Raw genomic sequence first — 22,224 nt, 5'->3', positions numbered from 1 at the left:
TGGGAACAAGGGACAGTCATTTTTTTTAATTCAATAATTTATAACAACAAAGTATAAAATTAAGGGTGAGGATTCGATCGAGTCGAGTTAAGTGAAAAAATTAAGTTATTAAATAATTTATAACAACAAAGTATAAAATTAAGGGTGAGGATTCGATCGAGTCGAGTTAAGTGAAAAAAATTAGTTATTTAAGTTGACAAGTCATATTTTATAACTCAAACTTTATTTGAAATTTTTTTCAAGTTGAGTTGAGTTTATCAAATTCAAGTGGAGTCAAGTTGTTCAAGTTTCTATTTAAATTTAATTGTAAATATTTATAATATTATGGTACAAATTGATTCCAATTTAAACGGTTTTCTATTACCATATACGATATACATCTATATTTATTCATATTTTTATATGAAATATACATAGATCATGCAAAATAGAGAGACTCTACTTTAACTTGAAAATCAATCTACTAATTATTAAAAAATTTAAGTTATTTGAATTATTCGAGTCGTATTTTATAACCCAACTCGAATTTAAAATTTTTTTAGTCGAGTCTATAAAATTACGAGTCAAATCAATTCAAATAATTTTTCTAACATCAAATTAGTAAAAAAAATTAATCTTTCGAGTCGAATCAAATTTTACTCACACATATTAATACAACAAATTATCAATCATTTATAGCAACAATTGGATGAATTTTTTAGTTTTCATAAAGTATGCGGACTACAATTTGAAAAATTAAAGTAAAAGAACTAAATTTTCAAGTTTTGTAAAGTAGGGATGAATTTAAGTAGTTAGACCTTTTCATTTTTAGGGTAAATTGCATGTTTAGTACCTAAATGGTCACCTTTATCTGTATTATACCTACACTTTATTGATTTTTAAAATCATACCTAATATTTAATTTAAGTTTCAATTTGGCACCCCACCATTAAAAACTTATCAACAGTGATGATGTGGAATTATTTTCCTTTTTTTTATATTCCATGTGTCTTGTAATGTAAGTTCCACGTCATTAGTACCGTTAAGTTTTTAATGACGGATACCAAATTGAAACATAAACCAAACGTTAAGTATAATTTTGGGAAAAATAAAGTTTAGGTATTACAACAGAATAAAAGTAATAATTTAGGTACTAAACATATATTTTACCCTTAATTTTATTTAGTTAAAATGGGAAGTGATTTTTAAGGTAGAAATCAGGTTGCTTGGGCCCAATATTGCTTGGTTTTGGATATTAAACATAGAGTGGATTGCAACAATTTTAATACATATTCAAATTAAGCATGTAATCCTTCAAATATATTAAAAATAAAAAAAAATTAAAAAAAGATTTCGAATTGATTCAAATAATTTGGTTTTTTCTTTTTCCTTTTTCACTTTTGAGTAATGAATCGAACCAAATACTTTTATTTAATAACTGAACTGAATACTTTTAAAATATACATTTCAACTCGATTTTCGACTTTTTTGAACTTTTTTTCTCAACCTTAATTACAAGAACCTTGGCCACCGATATATTTTTTTTAATAAAAGTGGCTAGTTTTATTAAAAATAGAAAATATACATATTATAATAAAGATTTATAACATAAATTAAACACATTATAAAGATATTTTCTTATAATCATTAACATAAGAAAACTAGTCACTTAGGATCATAAAATGATCATATAAGGAAAATGTTAAAAAATCGAAGAAAATAAATTCGAACAAAAGGTAGATACAAATGTATCTAACTGCATTGAAAAACGAACCACAAAAGTGGATCAAACTATTGAAAGATCACCGACAAATCATAAATCATAGTCGAGCGACATGAAAAAACTATCAACTAACACAAATCATATATCTAAATCCGATTTGAGGGTCCAAAACAGAGAAGATCAGCATGATAACAAATAAGTGTTATTTTGATCAGTCGTAGCGATGCCAAATCTAACCTTGAGAGAATAGATAAACGAAAACAATGACCAAATACACGTAAACGTGGCAAAGGTAAAGGAAAATGTGCTATAAAGACAGAGGAAAACGTGTCATAAAGGGAGAGATTAAAAAATAAAAAACAAGAAAAAAATACACTATAATAAAATAAAAGAAATCAATGAGTACTAACGATCAGGGATCAGCACAAAGGCTGGTATTATTGTCGATCACAAAGATGAAGAAGAAAAGAGACTAATTGTGATCAAAGAAAAGAGAGAAAACTGAGGTGTTCAAACTTCAGTTAAAAACTAATTTAACTGACTTAACTGAAGTTGTTTTCGATTAATTGGTCGATTAATTTTAGGTTCGATCGGTTAACGGTTAATAATTTTTTCAAACTTCAGTTATTAGTTAATTCAATTTGAAATCGTTTGGTTAACCGAATTAATCAAAATTATTAAATATTTAGTATATTAAATATATATTATTTATATATTACTTAGCCTTAATAGCATTTAAACTTCGGTTTTAACCTAATTAACCGCTAGAATTAACCAAAAATATATAATATATAATTATTTATAAATTTTGATTAATTCGGTTAACATAAATTTGTTTGGTTCGATTAATTATTTTAAGAAAAAATTTGGTTCAGTTAACGGTAAAAGAAAATGAAATTTTGAAAGTTTGGTTCAGACCAATAGGAGTTGGTTCAAGTGGTAAGCAGCTTGATATCGCTTAAGTAAAGTCTCGAGTTTGAGTCTTGTGTATGCAAAAAATCCCTGCTGAGAGACTCACCCACCAAAACTATGTGTGCATTTAGGGCTAAAGTTTGGTTTAACGACTATTTTCGTCCTTATAGTATTTCCGCATCAATTTAGCCCTCAAAGTTGTTTAGGGATATCATCATAGCCCTTGAAGTTCGTTGACTGTTTTCAAAACAGCCGTTAAACTAAACTTTAGTAATTATTTATTCTTATAGTATTTCTGTATTAGTTTAGCCTTCAAAGTTGTTTAGGGGTATCATCTTAGCCCTCGAAGTCCGTTGACCGTTTTGACTAACATAATCGTTAGTCATATGCGTCTATGGATTATGGAATCATGTTAAAATATTTACTAAATACAACAGTTAGAAATAAATTTCCAAACTTTTATTATTTATTTTAGTGAGATTAAGGGATTATGTAAAAATTTTGGATATTTTTTTAATAATAAATAATTTTAAATATTTTATTATTTATTTTTTAATAAATGTCACGTCATCATCAAGCCACGCCAGTAATATTGACGGACATGAAAATTATTGGCGTCCATAGACGTAGAAGACTAACGGTTTTGTTAGTCAAAACGGGTTTTAAGGGCTTTGATGATGCCCCTAAACAAATTTAAGGGTTAAATTGATATAAAATTATGATTGGAACAAAAAATAATAAATTGAATATACTACGGAAACAAAAATAACTCTTTTAAGGCTTAAAGTTTTAACATACCAAAAGGATTAAAAGATTCCTCAACCATATTCATAAATTAAATATGTTTATTTTGATAATATATGTATATTGGGAGATGTAAATAACTTGAATTTCCGGCGAACAACGTCAAAGTTTTTTTAGTCAAACTCTAGTCTATGCTTTAGACTGCACCAACCACCTGCTTGATGTAATGTTAGACCGTCCGTTAACCCTGAATCATGACTGTTTGTGGTCCAGCCCATTTGTGGCAACCCAACTTTATAATTATGTAGAACCTCATCTCTCTCTGTATATATAACTAACGTTTATATAAATAGTTATTATGATCTTTATTATTTTAGAGTATTTTAATTTTTGGTCAAAATATTTATGTTGAGAGGAAGTCGTTAATTGATTAATTATCAACACATATTACTAACATGACATTTTTACATATCTTAATTATTTACATGAAACATATCATTACAATAGGTTATGTGATAATGACACATCATCTTTATAGATGATATGACATATGTCACATCATCAGATAAACACATATATAAATTTAATGTCAATAACATGCGATGACTGTTAATCAATTAACAGTTTCCTTTCAATATGAGATATTTTGACAAAAAATTAAAAAGTTAGGGTTAAAATGCTTCAAAATAGAATAGGGTCAAAATGACCATTTATACAAACGTTATGATACACTACAATGTATTTTTTAAGTTTTACACATTTTTATGATCGATAAATGAGTAAAAATAGACGATTGAGATTATCATTATTTTATTTTTCAAGTGAATATATTCTCATTTGCCATTGTTAATGTCAATTGTCTATTTCTATTCATCTAAAAATCCTAAAAAAGTATAAAACTAAAATATTATATGGGTTACAATCCACTCACGCAGTTTTAAATTTAAAAAAAGTTATATATATATATATGTAACAACCCGGAAAAATTTACAATAATATTAAATTGAAATTGGAGGTTAATTGTGAAAATTGGTAAATTTTGGGGACTAAATTGAAAGATTTTAAAACTTGAAGCTTGTTTTAGAGTTAAAGAAAATTCAGGGATCAAGCCCTAAATTTATCCTAAAAGTATCGACAACTTTAGTAATTTAAGCGTGTTTCTGGTTTCAAATCAGAAACCACAAATGTTAAATTGCTTAAGTTTTTCTCCTCTTGTACCCTTACTTCCAAGTCCGATTATGAAGTCGTTCGACCTCCAATCGTAAAATTGAAACCACCGTCGTGTTCATCTTCAACCCGTGAACAAAACCCAGTAAATCAATTATAGCGAAACGCTGCCAAACGACGTGAATTTCGAGTCAAAGTCTCGACGTTTATTTAGCACAACCACCGAGAAAATCTTAAATTCATCTCCGATCGTTGATTGGTTTTCGACACCTCCTGCATCATCGTGTTCCTTGTGCCGTTTCGAGTCCGCCGGTGTCAACTTTGTTCGCCGTCGACGGCGGTGCGTGAGGAGGTGGAACAGCCAAAGATTCGGCCGAGTTGAAATTCAAGTTCTCCGCCGTTCAAAAATTTGAACCGATCGTTGTAAGTATCTCGAAATCGCTCAAAATAATTTTTAGAAAATTTCCCGGAATTTTTAGGCCACCGGAGGAGTCCTCACGCGCCACACGCGCCGCCGCAAGGAGAGTGAGCTGCTGGAAAATCGGTTTGACCGGTTTTCAACAGGTTTTGACTGGTTCCGACCGGTTCGACCGATCTGAACCGATTTGACCGGTCTGACCCGACCCGACCCTACTGACCCGACCCGACCGTTGACCCGATCGTTAACCGCTGACCGTTGACTTCCTTTGACCAAAACTTAAAATGGCTTTGACCGAGCATTAAACGACCGTTAATCTTTTCCGAGTATACCTATCCTGATAGTTTTCGACGTGCCGAATCTGTTTCCACTGTTTCGAACCCGAAGGCCTCCAAATCGACGGTCAAAGTGGTTGACTTTGACTTTGACCAAGAATCCGAAATTTTGGAAAGTCATACCTTATGTTTTTCGACGTCATGATTCCGATTCCGCAATCCGTTTGGCCAAATTCAGACTCGAAATACCCCAAATTGTTAGTCAAAACCCGAAAATGCGTATATACTTAAGAATTCTAGCTTTGAACAATTAAATAAGATTTGGGCTTATTAATATTTATTGTTGAAGGTACAAGAGACTCCGGATCGTTCGACAGCTCGACCCAGCTTCTAGACCAGTTAAACCACGTGTGCCAGTATTCACCCGTAAAACCGTAAATTTATGATTTTAGAGATCTATTTATATTACTCATAAGTAATATAGTGTTATTGTAAGATAGGTCGAAACTGTAGCAGAGCGTGGTGAAACAGAAATCAGTAGATTTGCTATTTGAACTATTGTCGAGGTGTGTTCCCTACTTATTATGAACTGTTTTATTGGTTTTAATATGTGGTACACCGAATTCATTGGTTATTGTTTATGGATGCAACAATTTAATGTGACAATTTATGGAATACGGCTGCTATCTAATTTTTGTTTGAAATGGTATATGATTACCATGTTTTTGGATTTATGGAATTTATGTCACGGTGCAATGAATTTTGGAATTGAATTACGATGGAATAGCTCTGATCAAGCTAAATGGGCCTAATGTGACTTGAGGGCCCCAAGATGTTTCATTAGGTCGACTTTCCTTTGCTGTGTGCTTAGGTAAGCTATATGGACTTATTGGCTTGGGCTTAAAGATACAAGCTTCATAGCCTATCCTTAAGTCGGCTTTCTTTTTGCTATGTGCATAAGTAAGCTATATGGAAAATAATTTGGGAACTACTGATGGTGTACCAGAAAAGGGTTTAAACTATGATTTTCAAAAGTTAAACTCTTTACGAATTTGTGAGATTTACTGGACTATGATTTGTACCTATTGTGATTTTATGGAAATGTGGGACACACTGAGCCTAGCTCACTTTCGAAAATGTTTTCCCCCTTCAGATACTGTTGGTTAGATACCTCGGTTCGAGCACTTGGAGGATCAACATATCTCTTGAAGTAAATCAGATGTAATGTTTTTATTTTGCAAGTTGACTTTATTCTGGAAAATTCTTTGTGATCCACTAGACTTAGTCGAAACGCATACGGGTCTAGGGGTTACAATATATATATATATCTATATATATATATATATATATTGGATGATTTAATTAACTAAATTTAATGACTGAAATTGAGCTTTTAAATTAAAGATAATTTATTTTTTTCATAAAAATATTTTTTATTATTAATCTTATAATCTATTTTCAATCATTTAACTATAAAAAACTTTTAAATTTAACATTATCTCAACATATCTTACATATACATATTATAAAATATTTAAATTGTAAACTATCTAATAACACCTAAAAATTCAAATTAGACACAATTTTATGTTAAATATATTCAAATTTATTATCTTTAAAAGATAATATTAAAAGATAATCTTTGAAAATACAATTTCAAATATATATGGTAACCTTTAAAAGGTAATTACAATAGTTAATGGGATAAAGTACATTTAGTCTTTGGATTTGATTTTTTTAATTTAATCTTTAAACTTGACAACTTTTTTCTAATTTGGTTCATTTGATCCATATTAACTTCGAAATTTAACAATTATTTTTAATTTAATCCTTAAACTATGACTATATTGCACATTTTAGTCCTTATCAAAATCCAAGTTCGTAGACTAAGGTGGCGTTTGATTCGCTAGAATGTTTCTGAGGGAATTGGAATCTGTGAAGGAATTAGAATCTGTAGGAATCTAAATCTAAAACATGTTTGTTTGGCAGGAAATTGAATTGAAATCCAATTTCATATTCTGTTTGGTTCGCATATATGGCAAATGAATTTGATTTCAGTAATATAAAATGACAGAATTGTCCTTCTTTTTTTTGTTTAATTTTAGTTTGTTTTATAACTTACATGTAGCAATATATTATAAAAATTTAAAAATTATTAAAATTTCATTTTATTGATTGATTATTCATTTCAATAAATTATAAAAATCATACTAATAAACATCATAAGTTAAAATATCCCAATTAGAGATGGCCATGGGTCGGGTTGGGTCGAGTTTTTGGTTCACCCGACCCAACCCGAGAACAAGGGAACCTCCACCCGAGACCCGACCCAACCAAAATAAAGTTTCACCCGACCCGAATATATGAATTAGAAACTTGACCCGACCCGACCCGAAATAATAAAAAAAATATTTTTATTCAATATAAACAGTGACTTAATTAAAAAAATTATATATAGAGGGGTATTATTGTAATTATTCCTAAATATATAAGGTAAAATTATATATTTTTTTCAGGTCGGGTCGGGTATTTTTTACCCTAAACCCGAACCCGACCCGAATATCACACTTAAAAAACCCAACACGACCCGAATATCAAACATAAAAAAACTCGACCCGACCCGAACCCAATTTTTTTTTATAAAAAAAATCCGACCTCGAATACCAAAAGATTAACGAGGGTAGTTTGGTCAAATTTCACATTCCCTCCTCCAAATGATTTCAATTTCATCATGCTATGGATGGAATTTACTTTTCCTCCCCGATGGAATTTGATTCCGATTTCTCCTTTGAAAACTTGAACCAAACATGGGAAAGTGGTGGAATTGGATTCCAATTCCCCCTAATTCCAAGGGATTCTAGCGAGCCAAACGCCACCTAAGTTGCAAAATGTTCATAACTCCACGACTAATATGGATAAAAGATTCAAAGATCAAGTCTAAAGACTAACATGAATAAAAAATTAAGAATTAAATTGAGAAAATTATAAATTTTAGGGACTGAATACTAATTTACCCTTAAGTTAACTTATATCAAAATGGAATTTCTTGGCCAATTTTCTTTTCCCCTATACCTCAAAATTTCAATCAAGCTAAAGACTAACATGAATAAAAAATTAAGAATTAAATTGAGAAAATTATAAATTTTAGGGACTGAATACTAATTTACCCTTAAGTTAACTTATATCAAAATGGAATTTCTTGGCCAATTTTCTTTTCCCCTATACCTCAAAATTTCAATTTTAAAATCAAATTAGATTAATTCAGATCGAAAACCGTCAATGTCCGAGTTTTTTTTTTCATTCGTAAGTGCATGCACTTGAAATGTTTTGGAAGCTAACAAAATAACTCACGTGCCACGTACGTTAGCAATTATTTTGATAACGGCTGTCTGTTCGCAATTCCGTTACGGGATACTCTCTGTCCTTATCCGTAAACAAAGACAATATAAAAGTCCGTTACCAACCGTTATTGTTACGTCATCTTGCCTCCACCACCGTCAACTCTTCTCTCGTGCCTCGCGTGATACTCTATTTTATACTATAAATTTATAAATCCAAATTTATAAATCAGGGTAAATTACATGTTTAGTATATAAACTATTACTTCTGTTTCATTTTGGTATCTAAATTTATTTTTTTCAAAAACCATATTTAATGTTTAGTTTATGTTTCATTTTAGTACCCTTTCATTAAAATTTTTAACGTTGATATCAACGTATCATCATAAGATAATGTCACATCATCATTGAAAAAATAATAAAAAAATCACATCAACATATTTGTTAAATTTTTAATGATAGAATACTAAATTGAAACATAAATTAAACGTTAAGAATGACTTTAAAACAAAATAAAATTTGAATATCAAAACAAAACAAAAGTAACAGTTTAAGTACTAAATGTATAGTTTACGCTATAAGTTATTATAAACACCACTATTGTTATAATAAAATAAATAAATATAATTATCGAGTTAATTTTATTTTGGGTAAACTACATGTTTAATGCCCTCTGACTATAATTTTTGTTCAATTTTGATCACTCAACTATGTTTTTTCAAAAACATACCTAATGTTTAGTTTCGATTTTATTTTGGTCATCAACCGTTAAAAAATAACGATGATGTTGACGTGTTACTATAAGATAATGTCACGTTGTCGCATCTTTCAGGTGGGCCCAGAATTGGGGTTCGACTTAAATAAAATCGTTAGAGTCGCCACCGATCATTTTAAAATTAATATTTAGGTTGATCGGATATCATCTTACATGATTTGCGTTGTACCAGAAATATGTCAGATTCGGGAGTCGGTTACAGTCAAGGAAGGATTACCACCCTTGAATTGCCCTTTAGGTACCATTTAATTTGTCAGATGTCTTAATTGTGAAAATTAAAATTAAAATTTAAAAATTCAATTCAAACTAATTACCTTTGATCGATTGAAAGTATCCCTAAAAAGATAAAAATATTAGATAAGAAATAAGAAATAAATATTAAATAAATCAAAATAAAAAATAAAAAAAATCAAAGGAAAATAAAATAAAATATTAAATAAATCAAAGGGAAAAATAAAATAAAAAATGTTAAATTTCAAAAGTAATAAAATAAAAATAATAAGAAGTAAAAAAAACATACTAAAATTAAAAGGGAAAATGAATAACTAAAATAAAAAAATGCTAAAATTAAAAAGAAAAAAATGAATAACTAAAATTTTAAAGGTTCAAATTGAAAATAAATTGAAATTGATGGATTAAATGGGTACTAATAATGAGCTACAAGAGAAAAATAAAAAGTTAGGGGTTTAATTGCATAAATATAAAGAATATGAACAAGGATTAAATCGAAACAATTCAAAATTCGAGGGTAAATTCATAACATGTGACCAAAATGAATTGCGCATCAAAACTGCAGGACTGCATAAATAATTTAAACATTTACTAATTACACAGTGGCCCCCTATAAATACCCATTAAAACCCAAAAAAAATCATTTGTAACCATTCACACACAAAAAAACATTCCTCTTTACAAAAAAAGCTCTCAACCTTTTTCCGTTCCCCCCATCAGGCCGAAAAAATCAAAACTTGCCCGAATGTTCTCCCCAACGTCTTAAAGGTAACCTCGAGCCCCGATTTCCCAACTCAAACCTCAAACGGTATAGAAATAAAGAAAACCATTCGAGTTTTTTACCTTGGTTCGGCGACTCTTCACCTTTCGACGATTATTCTTTTCCCGAGCCAACACTGGTGTTAATCCTTGCTTTTTCCAATGATTGCTTTCTTGTATGTTTGTGATGTGGTTCAATTTTTTTGTAGTTTGTTTTCGTTTTTTCGTATCCTTGGCTATTGTGTTGTTTTTTGGTATATTTGTTGATGTCTGCTCTCGTGTTTGGTTTGATTCCGATTGTTGTGTTGTGTTTCGATGTTCCCTGTTGCTTGGCCTCATCGGGGCTTTTGGTCGTTCTGAGCCCTGAAATGAGTGGGGTTCGTGGTTGTTCATGAGTTGACCGAAAACCCCGGGATGGTGTAGTCCTGGGTTCTTCGGCCGAACGTTTCGGATGGTGACTGGAATCTACTAGCGTGTGGCTTTCACGTGCGTGACTTGTTCTCCCCATGCGACGTGATGCTGAATGTGTAACCCTAATTTTTCAGGTTTGGTTATGGGCTGGTCATGCCCACTTTTCTCCAAATTGGAATTCATTGGACTGTTTGGACCTAAAACGAAAAAGAGAAAGAAAAAATGAATAATAATAAATAATAATAAATAATAAATAATATTAATATATATATATATATATAAATCATTTTTAAAACTATATATATATGCTTTTAAAAATTGTTTTCAAAACCATATAATATATATATTTTCAAAAATTGTTTTAAAACCATTTAATATATATTTTCAAAAATATATATTATATATATTTTCAAAAATATTTTCAAAAACTATATATTATATATTTTAAAAATGTTTTCAAGAACTATATTATATATATTTTTAAAATGTTTTAAAAACTATATATTATATATATATATTAAAAATGTTTTCAAAAACTATATATTATATATATTTTCAAAAATGTTTTCAAAAACTATATATTATATATGATTTCAAAATTTTCCAAAACTATATAATATATATATTTTCGAAAACAATTTTTAAAACTGTATAATTTATATTTTAAAAACCCAATTTTTTTTAAAAAGTATATATTATATGTTTTCTAAAAACTAATAAAATATTTACAAAAATTAACCTAAAAAAAACTCCAGACGAAAATGAGTGTCTACACACATCATCATTGAAAAAATGACACGTCAACGTTCTGTTAATTTTGTAACGGTGAATAACCAAAATAAAACCAAAACATAATGTTAGATATGATTTCGAGAAAAAATAATTCAATGATCAAAATGAAAATAATAATAATTAAGATACTAAATGTTTAATTTACCTTTTATTTTTAATAGTTTTATCAATCTTGATTGATTAAGGTGATCATGGGTTTAGGGTTTTAAATATGGATGCGCATGATGTAGACACTGATTTTTCAGTTTACTTTTATTATTATAATAAATATATTATAACAGGCCCAAATACATTAAATCCCAGAGCCCAATTACAAGAACCCAAGCCCAGTTTACAAGCTTAACCTCGGTGGCCCAATAGAACCCAAAATCCAATTAAGGTTCATCATCTTAGCACCCAGCCGCCATCATCAGCAGCCGTTGGATCTGGCAAGATCCAACGGTCCAAAACCCTCAGATGAAAACCCTAGGGTATCATACCCTAGGGCCACGTCGCCGCCGTCTCTGCTGCCACGACGCCAACCGAAAGCTCTAGAGATCCCAACGCCAGCCGCCCACGTCGCAAGCTATAGGGTGAGTCACCACCATAGTTTGGTGACTCATCAGAAATTGTCCCTATTAACCGGTCCAAAGTGAGTCTCGGTGGTGGTTATAAACCCACCAAACCTGCAAAATAAAAGAAAAAACAAGAACGAGAGAACCGAGAGCAACAAACAGCAGAGACAAAGACGAGGAGAACAAAAACAGAAAAATAAAAAGAAATAGCAAGTCAAATAACCAACGATCCCAGACAGTGTCAAATCGAAAGAAAAAAAATAAGCCGAGAGAACTTACCCTTGAAGAGCCCAACCGTCGTCGGAAACCATTGAAGTTTGAAGGTATAATCATAGATCTACTATGATTAGGAGATTTTTAGGGGAAACTAAGGCTAGGTTCGGCTTTGGGGTATTTAGGACTTTATTTTGGTGTATTTTGGGATTTTCCGACCACCATTGACGGTGGCTGGCGGCGGTGGTCGGTGCCGGAGTAAGGCGGCTGTCCGTTGTCTGGTTTTCCTCCGGCGAGAGAAACTTAGAGAGAGGGGAGAGCATTTTGGAATCTCTCTCTTTTAGAGAGAGAAGAAGAAAAAGAAAATGAGAAGAATGACTCGAAGGGCCGGCCATTTGGGGTATTTATTTCCCTCCCCAAACGACGCCGTTTTGGGAGGGGTGTATCCATAATTTTGTGTATGGCTAAACCCTTTTCGCAATCCCCATAGATTTGTAACATTTCAATTTAGTCACTGGAATTAATTTCCGATCCTTTTAATTTGATCTCATAATTTTATTTTATTTTATTTTAGTCCTTATATATATATATTTAGGATAAATAGTGCATTTAACCCCTTATAATTTTATAATTTTTATTTTAGTCTCGAATAATTAATTAAGGCTAAATTACACTGTTGGCATATATATTTTATGATAATTCAAATTAGGCCATTAATTTATATATTTTACATTTTAATCCCTAATAGTTTGATATTTTTCATATAATATATTTTGCATTTTAATTTTATAATTTTAATTTCTTTTATTTTAATCATTATTTATTTGTAATATTATTTTATTATTACTTTTGATATATATTTAAATTATTACTTTCATTATTATTTATTATTATCTTAGTCATATATATATATATATTTGTTTAAATAAATATTATAAAATTATATATTTAATTTTATTTTTTTATTATGAAAAATTATCACATTTTCAATATTTATTTATTTTTTAATATTAAGAAAGGGCAGTCTTAAAATAACTAGACATTCTATTATGATATTTTAAAAATTAATAAATATCCTACTTATAAATGTATATATATTTACTTAGTTTTTATTATTTTTTTGGAAAATTATTATATTCTTATTAATATTTATTTATTTATTAATATTAAAGAAAAGGCAGTCTTAAAACAACTAGATGTCATTTTTGATATTTTTAAATAAATAAATGTCATATTTATAAAACCCTAAATATATATATATATATATTTAATATTTTTCCTTAGAAATATCAGATTAAATTTGAAATAACCTAATTGTAAATTAAATTCATATTTGAATTCTTAAATTCTATTATTAGAGACAATTTATAATCGATAGGGACCAATTTTGGGCGTTGTGGGGGGTGTTAATCCTTCCCCAAACGTAACCGACCACGAATCCTTTTTTATTATTAAAAAAGAATGAATTTTTGGTTAAACACAAACCAGTTTATCTTTTAATTGATGTTTTCTTAAAAACTCTTTTAAAAGATGATTTTTAGGTATTCGACCTACCTGACCCAAAAGGCCGATGGCGACTCCCAAAACATTTCAATAAAAACCATTTATCCATATTATTTTTCCCGCCAAGTAAAATTTCGTACCCGGGTAAAAACCTGTTACGACAGCTTGACGACTCTGCTGGGGACCCTGGTTAAACCTAAATCAATTATAAATTGTCTCTATCAAATATAAATTAAGAATTCATATTTATTTAATTTATAATTCTTTTCTTTCAAATCTTTATTATTTATTATTTTTATATATCCTTATATTTTAATATTTTTATTTTATTTTCAGATATTGAATTTCATTTTTTGGTTGATTGTCAAAGGTTTGAGAATTTCTCCTCACACACAAAACTTTCATTGCATAACATAAGCTTTATAATTGAGCTTTTCCATTTTAAGTGGGAGTGAAAGCGACGTCTTCGTGAGAATTTATTCTCCGTGTCAGACCTAGTAAGTAATTTTTGGGGTTTATATGCTCTATGTCTTCGTGAGAATTTATTCTCCGTGTCAGACATAGGGAAATGTATCCCTTCGAATTGAACTCAATTCGCTTAAGTCTGTAATAGACTAGGATTGAGGGTTTGGTAGCCCAAGGGGGCACCAACAAGGACAATTCGAGTACCTTTACTCTTAGAACCGAACCCTGCATATAATAAACCCTAGAAATTCACCCGATCTAAGATAATACTGAAACCCTGTCCGTAGGTGCACACAAAGGAGAAATAAGCTCTAGCTTTTAATTTATTTCGTTTTTTTTCTAAATAAATGCATGCAAACTAGTAATCATGCGATTAGGTTAATTTTTCCAAACAAAGCATGAAACTAGAAAGCATGAGGTTAGGATTTTTATATCATGATAGATAGGATCTTTTCTTTCCATTAATTGGTACTAACCAATTTATTTTTTCCTTTCTCATTTTTATTTTTCATACATTTTGTTTTGTTCTAACTTGTTTATATTGATTCCTTTTGTTTGCATTTCATGATCATAGCATAATCCAAAAGGTGTTGATTTGAAAGACTGTTCATCAAATTGGAAAGAATTCATAAATGGACAAAAGGTTTTATGATCAAGCAAACTATGACGCAGCTAAGGAAAGACATCCTGAGGGAACTCTGAAGATAGAGGAAAGCTATACATCCAAAGATTGTATGCCCATTGAAGAGCAAAAGGAGATACGATAAATAAGAGAGCAGATGTCCAAGATGATGGTTAGAATATCTATTTTGGCCAAAGGAAAAGATATTCCTACACAAAAAGAGATAGAGCTCAATGAAAATAATCCTGCAATCTCGGATATACAAGGGACTTCTGATCCTAACCAATTTGAGAAATTACAGACAGTCGTCATTCGTATTCACAAATTGTCTGGAGATACCAAAGCAATGGTGACAACTGTAAAAGCTCCCAGAGACGAGAAGAAATCATGTAATATGAAATCATCGAAGTTTAGTATGCTCCTGACGTCTAAAACTCAGGTTCAATCCAAGATAAAAGGCAGTTCTCATTTTGATGCTATCCCTATATCATATAAAGAGTTATATGAAAAGTTACTTGAAGCGTGAGAAGTGTTTCCATACTACATAAAACTGTTCCAACCTCCGTATCCGAATTGGTATGACACCAACGTTTATTGTGAATATCATGCCGGAGCTCAAAGACATACCATTGATAATTTTCTTGCCCTCAAACGTCGAGTCCAAAGTCTTTTGGATCATGGATTCTTACAGTTTATGATAAATGATCGACCTAGTTTGGTAACTGAAGGTCCTGCTAGATTAATACCAAAAGTGGTCAAAGGTAATAATATCAGTAGAGACACCCAGAAGGATGAATATTTGCTGAGGTCTGAGGCTCAAATACATCATTTAAAGATTGAAAATGATAAATTGAGCACCAAAATGGAAACCATGCATGAAGATTTCCAGAAGGTCAGTCAAGCCTTTCAAAATGCTGGCATAGGAAACACCCCAGAAAAGTGGATAACAGGGGTCACTAAACTGAAAAAGAACTATAACATACATGAAGGTCGAGCCAATAAGTTTTCTCATGATTTACGAGTTGCAGAAGAAAGACGCAATACATCTGTCAGTGAATTGAAAAGATGTCAAGTCGAAAATTAAATGTTGAATAGTTCTATGACCAACATGGAAGCATCATATCATATCCATAAGTTTGAGATTAATACTGAATTAAAAGCCACTATGGCCAAGAACAAGACATTGAATAAATGTTTAGATGATTATGGAGGTCTTGTACGAGAACTTCTTGAACATAAAGATTCTCTCACAAGAAAAAATGAACAACATTGTTTACAACTCCGAGATTTGGTACAGAAGATGAATGAAAAAGAGAATATCATGAAGGAAGTTGATGCTCAAGCAAGCAATGTGGCTCATAAGCTTGTAGATTTAGCTGGTTTCACGAGAGAATTAAGGCAGATTGAAAACTCCACACCTGAGCATGAGTGGAAGTTAATTTGGCTTTTAAGAGAAATAGAGAAATTAGGAGTGAAAGTTATCCCCTACATATAAAAGTTTTGTTTGATGCACCAAAACTTTTGTGTTCAATGAAATCTGTTCTAAGATGATCACTCTTGATTAACACCTTTGTTGCATTTGCATTTTGCATTCATATTTTTTTTTCATTAAATTTTCATTTTTTATGTTTGCATTTGCATATTTGCATTGCACAGTTTGCATTCTTATTTTTGCATTTATGCATTTTTGCATTTACATTACATTTTTATTTATTTAAGTATTGTTATATACATTAATTATAAAAACATGTAAATAATTCCTGAGAGGTTTCTGTAACAGTAAAACCGAGATCATTCATTCATATTATTGTACCATCATCATGAAAACAATGGAGCAATCTTATGAAAGACTACAAGATCAGTCGCCAGAACAATTGACAGGGCTACCTCAGGATATAAGGAAAAAAATCATCACAAGATGGATCAAATTAAATTACTCAGGGGATGACATCTGATAAAGAAGAGATAATTGCTAAAGAGCACTAGTGCTATCAGATTAATGAGTCGAGAATGATAATATACCCTGGGGCATCCCACTATAACCCAAAGAATAACCTCATTAATTATTCACAATATGAGGAGAGATTCAAGAGGGCAGATGAAACAATCAGAAATATGAAAAGTGTTAGTTCCCACCAAAAAGAGTTTGAAGCAAGAGAGCTCAGCTTGGTTCCAGATCTGGTTATTCCCCATGAATTCAAAATGCATGATTTTGAGAAATATGATGTCACCAGTTGTCCCCTAATCCATTTGAGAATATTTTGTAGAAAAATAGAAGGATATTTAAATTATGATGATTTGTTAATTCACTCTTTCCATGATAGCCTCGTTGGACCAACAATAGTATGGTACAATCATTTGACCCAAGAACATATCAATAGATGGGTTGATCTAGCTGATGCATTTTTGGGACAATATCGGTATGTTAAAAGCTTAGCTCCAACATGTATGGATCTTCAAGGAGTAAAAATGAAAGCCAATTAAGGGTTTTAGAAGTATGCTTTAAGATGGAGAGGAGTTGCAGCACAAGTTCAACCTTCCATGTTAGAAGAAGAGATATCACATATGTTTCGGTATTCCCTTCTCGCTCCTTTCTTTGAGTTAATATTGGCAAATCCAACAAAGAAATTCGAGAATCTTGTGACAAATGGAGAATTAATTGAAAAAGTAATCAGCGAAGGAAACTCAAAAGTCACATCCAAGAGCCCGACGGATCAAAGAGCGAAAGTTGATGATGTGAATGAGTGTCGCATCCAGAGTCCCAACAACTGCAAAAGAAAAAGAGCAAGTAGTTGTTCATACCAACCAAAGAAAGTCATGTGATCAAGAAAAACTTTGGAAGTGTTCCAAACTTCCATTTCATACTTGTACCCTCATTTGGTTAAAGGTCGATACATCAAACCAAGACTAATGAAAATGCCACCAAACCCTTCTGCTCATTGCTATGATCAAAATAGCTTCTATAAATTTCACTTGGGGGTAAAGGGTCATTCAACAGGGAGTTGTTGACCACTGTTAAAAGAAATAGAGACACTCGTTGACAAGGGAGTCTTGACACAAGAAATTATCAAGAAATGGGGGGCAAATAGGGATGAAAATCTGGGGCCAAGTACACACCCATCATTCGAGGAATGATAAAGCAAGCTAAATAAATAAGTGGAAGTTGTTATCTACCACTATAGTACCTTTCTATTTTCATTATCTTGTTTGAATATGTTTTTTGTTCCTTTCTCCGCTTTTTGTGCAATAAATAAGTTTGTGTTGATTTTAAGGTTATGAACATTGAATCAATTTTGCAATCTTACAAGTTCTTTGACTATCAATTGGATTAAAAAACTTAAATGATTATAGTTATAATCTTTGACAAAATATCAGGATTGAAAACTAGAAAAACAAGGACCTTTGACCTTACCTCAGAAGAAATATACCCAAACATTTCCCTTTCCACAAAAATGAGAGAGCTTTATCTAATATAAGGAATTAGACAAAAGGCTTGGTATTTACATATAAAGGTGTACAATATGGGGCATCTTGTGTAACATTGCAAAGCTGACTAGATTGCTTTTCTATTGATGAAATTCGACGATGAAACTTTGAAAAATCTAGTCTATAGTCATTTGGTAATGAGATTTTCTGAACTCCACCAGACACCTAGGCTATAACAAGTTCTTCTAAAAAAATAATATATTCAAAGCATGACCTTGATCGGGTATTTGGCAGTTCAGTGTTTGCTCCACTGTGATTATCAAGTTAAAGACATTGTGATGAGTTGAACCGTTTAATTAGTCCAATGAAGGCTAATGTCAATAAAGCCGAATTCAACTAGTCAAAATGGCAAAAGAATACCTGTTATAGTCTATTTCACACACGTACACACATAAATTTGGTATTAGATCGATGTTTTCACATTACTTTATCAAGGATTTCAGAGAATTGAAATGAAAGTATTCTAGAAGGTCTAGTAACCGTTATACTAGATTGTGTCATTTTGTACGCATCTGGTTAAAATACCAAATCCTTAAAGCAAGGTATGTGACAATGTTCACAAAAAGAGAGAGGAGTGACATCTTAAATAGATGTAACTATAGAAAATAGGAAAGCCATCCTGAAACTAACCCATAAATCTTGATACTTGTCGAAGAGCTATAATTCTCAAACATTAAAGAATTGTTGATTCTTTTGATATTGTTTGAATTTATGCTTATAATTTGATTCTATTGTGAACCTGTAAGAAGCAATACTTTACAAATTCATTCATTCTTCGATAAAGAAAGGAGGCAAGTTGTTGTTTATTCTACCTCTATTGAATAAAAAGAATGAACGAGGCCAGAATGATGAAGCATTTCACTTTATTGAAAGTAAGTGATCCAAGAAGCCATGAAGTCTGGAGAATTGAACTTGGACGCTCTCTTGTGACATTATTAGCAATTCATAAAGAAAAATTATCACTTATCTCATGCTGAGGGCGATAAGCATCACCAAACAAATTATTTTCCCCAGCCATCAATCCATGTCTCCTAATAGATCCTCCAATCATAGAATTATAAGTCCCATTAGGTGTATTATGGGAATAAACAAGTCTATCTGCACTCTGGTTATACCATGATATTGGTTTAAAATTTGATACATCATTGTTGCTTCTTCCATATCGATCATTTTCCTTGTTAGGATTATATCCATTATGTCCTTCAGAAGATTGCTAAACTTGAATTTGAGAACTTATGGCACAGAATAAGACATTAGAACAGATTTTACACTTATAGCCCTTTCATATAGGGTAACATTGGTTACAGGATTCCAAAAGTAGAGATAATCAGTTTTATCATCAACTAAACATTTTCACGGTTCAGGAAGAGTGTGATATATCTTGGAGCAGTAGAAAAGACAGTCGTTGTAGCAGCCATTGTAAGAAAATACACTAACAAAAATCCTTGAATACATTTCGGTGATGTTTATTTGTTCCAATAAGGTTGTTATATGGGATGCCACCGACAACAAGGTCAAATCCGCCAAATCTACTCATCAATTTCTCCAACTGTTGAAAACATTTTGATGTTTCGATATAACAAATTAAGTTAAATGAATTTTAAGATTTTATAAAAGATTTTGTAAGTATATTCGATGTAATTATTCGAATATCAAAATATTACTCCAAGTCTTTCAAAGTTCATTTTAATCCCTACTAAAGTGTAAAATTGTGTTTTATACTTAAACTATTTTAAAATAATTTTACAAAGTATTTCGAGCCTTAATCGAGCCAAAAATATTTTCTTTTTAAAGGGTTTCAAGAAAAATCAGATTGTATGAGGGGTACAGATTCCCCCCCAGGGGGTACCGATTCCCCCTGTCTAACGGTCAAAAACAGATTGCACTTAGGGAACCGATTCCCCACGATGGGGTACCGATTCCCCACGATGGGGTACCGATTCCCCCCACGTTCCAAGCTGTTTTATTAATTATTTCTCATCCCCAAATGGCTCCAAAACATCCCCAACGGCTATATATGAATTCAAACACATTCCAAGCTATAAATACAAGCTAAGGACACTTAAAGAAGCAAGATAACAACTATCCAAGCAATCAAACAAAAGAGAAGAGTTTTTCAATCTTATTTCATCTTTCTCTTGTAAATATTTTGTTCTTGTGAGCTCAATCTTGTAAACACCTACCTTAGAGAGGTTTTCTTGTTTACTTATTTTATTCTTTTGTAAAGGGGAAAGGTTCTAGCTAATCCCGTGTAAAAGCTAGGGAAAGGTTCTAGTTTAGCCCGAAAAAACTAGGGAGTTGTAAGGTTATCTCTTTGTCCTCAAAAGAAAGAACAAATTAGTGAATTTGTTGGAAAATCCTTGGTGAGGAGCTAAGGTATTGGATGTAGACTTTGGTTGAGAAAGTCGAACTACTCTAAATCGCTGTGCAATTTTTTATCTTTCAATCTCCTTACTCCCTAAACACAAAACCATTCCGATCCTTCTTTACAAACCGTTCCGGTTGTCGATTCGAGCTTCCGAAAATCCTAACGATTGACATCAGAGCCTAACTCGTTAAGAAGGTTTAACCACCTTGAGACGATCCTAGAAGAAGCTCTACCAATTCCCTACACAACTGAGAAGATGGCTTCCACCTCCGGCTCGTTCCACATGGAAACTCCCTACCAACCGACAAACCTCCATACTTCAATGGAGTCAACTATCATCATTGGAAGAAATTAATGAAGGTATTCATCCAATCCAATGATCTTGATGTATGGGAGATAATCGAGAATGGCTACTCTTCTCCAAAGAAGAAGGAGAAGAAGTGGAGTGACAAAGAACGGAAGAAAGCTCAACTTAATGCCAAGGCCATGCATATGTTGTTTTGTGCATTTAGTCCTGAAATCTATGAAGGGGTTTCTTTATGTTCAAGTGCCAAAGAGCTTTGGAATAAGCTCGAGGAAATCCATGGAAACAAGAAAGAAGAACCAACAAAGGTGGTGTCTCTAATGGCTTATGAAGAGCCCGAGATTTCTTCTAACTCAAATGAATTTAATTCATATACATTTGATGAGTTACAAGATGCTTTTAATAAGTTATATTCGGAGTTTGAGACCATGAACTCCAAATATAAAAAAATGATTTCAAAATTTAAAATTGAAAACGATTTTCTTTTGAAAACAAAAATAGATTTTGAAAGCCAAAATGAAATTTTGAAAAAGGATTTAGAGCTTTCAAAAATAAAAATTGATTGTTTTGAAAAACAAAATTTTGATTTAAAAGTTAAGCTTGAATGCTTAACAAAAGAAAAAGAAACAATTTTAAATAATTCATTTAGTTCAATAATGACAATATGCTCACATTGTCATTATAATGGTCATTTGGAACATACTTGTCCTTTGAAGAAAGGAAAACGTTTTAAAATTAGGGAAGTATGGGTTCCAAAAGGAACAAGGGGCATTGAAACTAACGTCCAAGGATCCAAAGCAATTTGGATACCAAAATCTACTTAAATGTCTTTTGTAGGTGTGTGGGAGCAATGTGATGAGAGTGATGATATTCAAGATGCTCTAGCCACACATGAAAAAGGAATGGGTAACCTCTAAGCTTAAAGCTTTTAATTTTGGTTATTTGGTTGCTCATTTGATTTTAAGCATGCATGAGTTTTGTTTTTAAATGATTATGCATCATTGTTTTAATCTCATGTATGTTGAAAAGATGATTATGATGAACATTTTAAAGTTATATTAATTTTTAAGAATTTTTAGTTCATTATAATAAAATTTTGGTCAAAATTGGTTTTAATGCAATTGATATCTCTCTAACAATTGATATCAATTTTTCAAATACTTTTATTTTACAAATTTTAAAATT

Source organism: Hibiscus syriacus, unplaced genomic scaffold, assembly GCF_006381635.1.
Source record: "Hibiscus syriacus cultivar Baekdansim isolate YM2019G1 unplaced genomic scaffold, ASM638163v2 tig00111779_pilon, whole genome shotgun sequence".
Classification (NCBI taxonomy): Eukaryota; Viridiplantae; Streptophyta; class Magnoliopsida; order Malvales; family Malvaceae; genus Hibiscus; species Hibiscus syriacus.
This window is presented reverse-complemented; position numbering follows the sequence as displayed.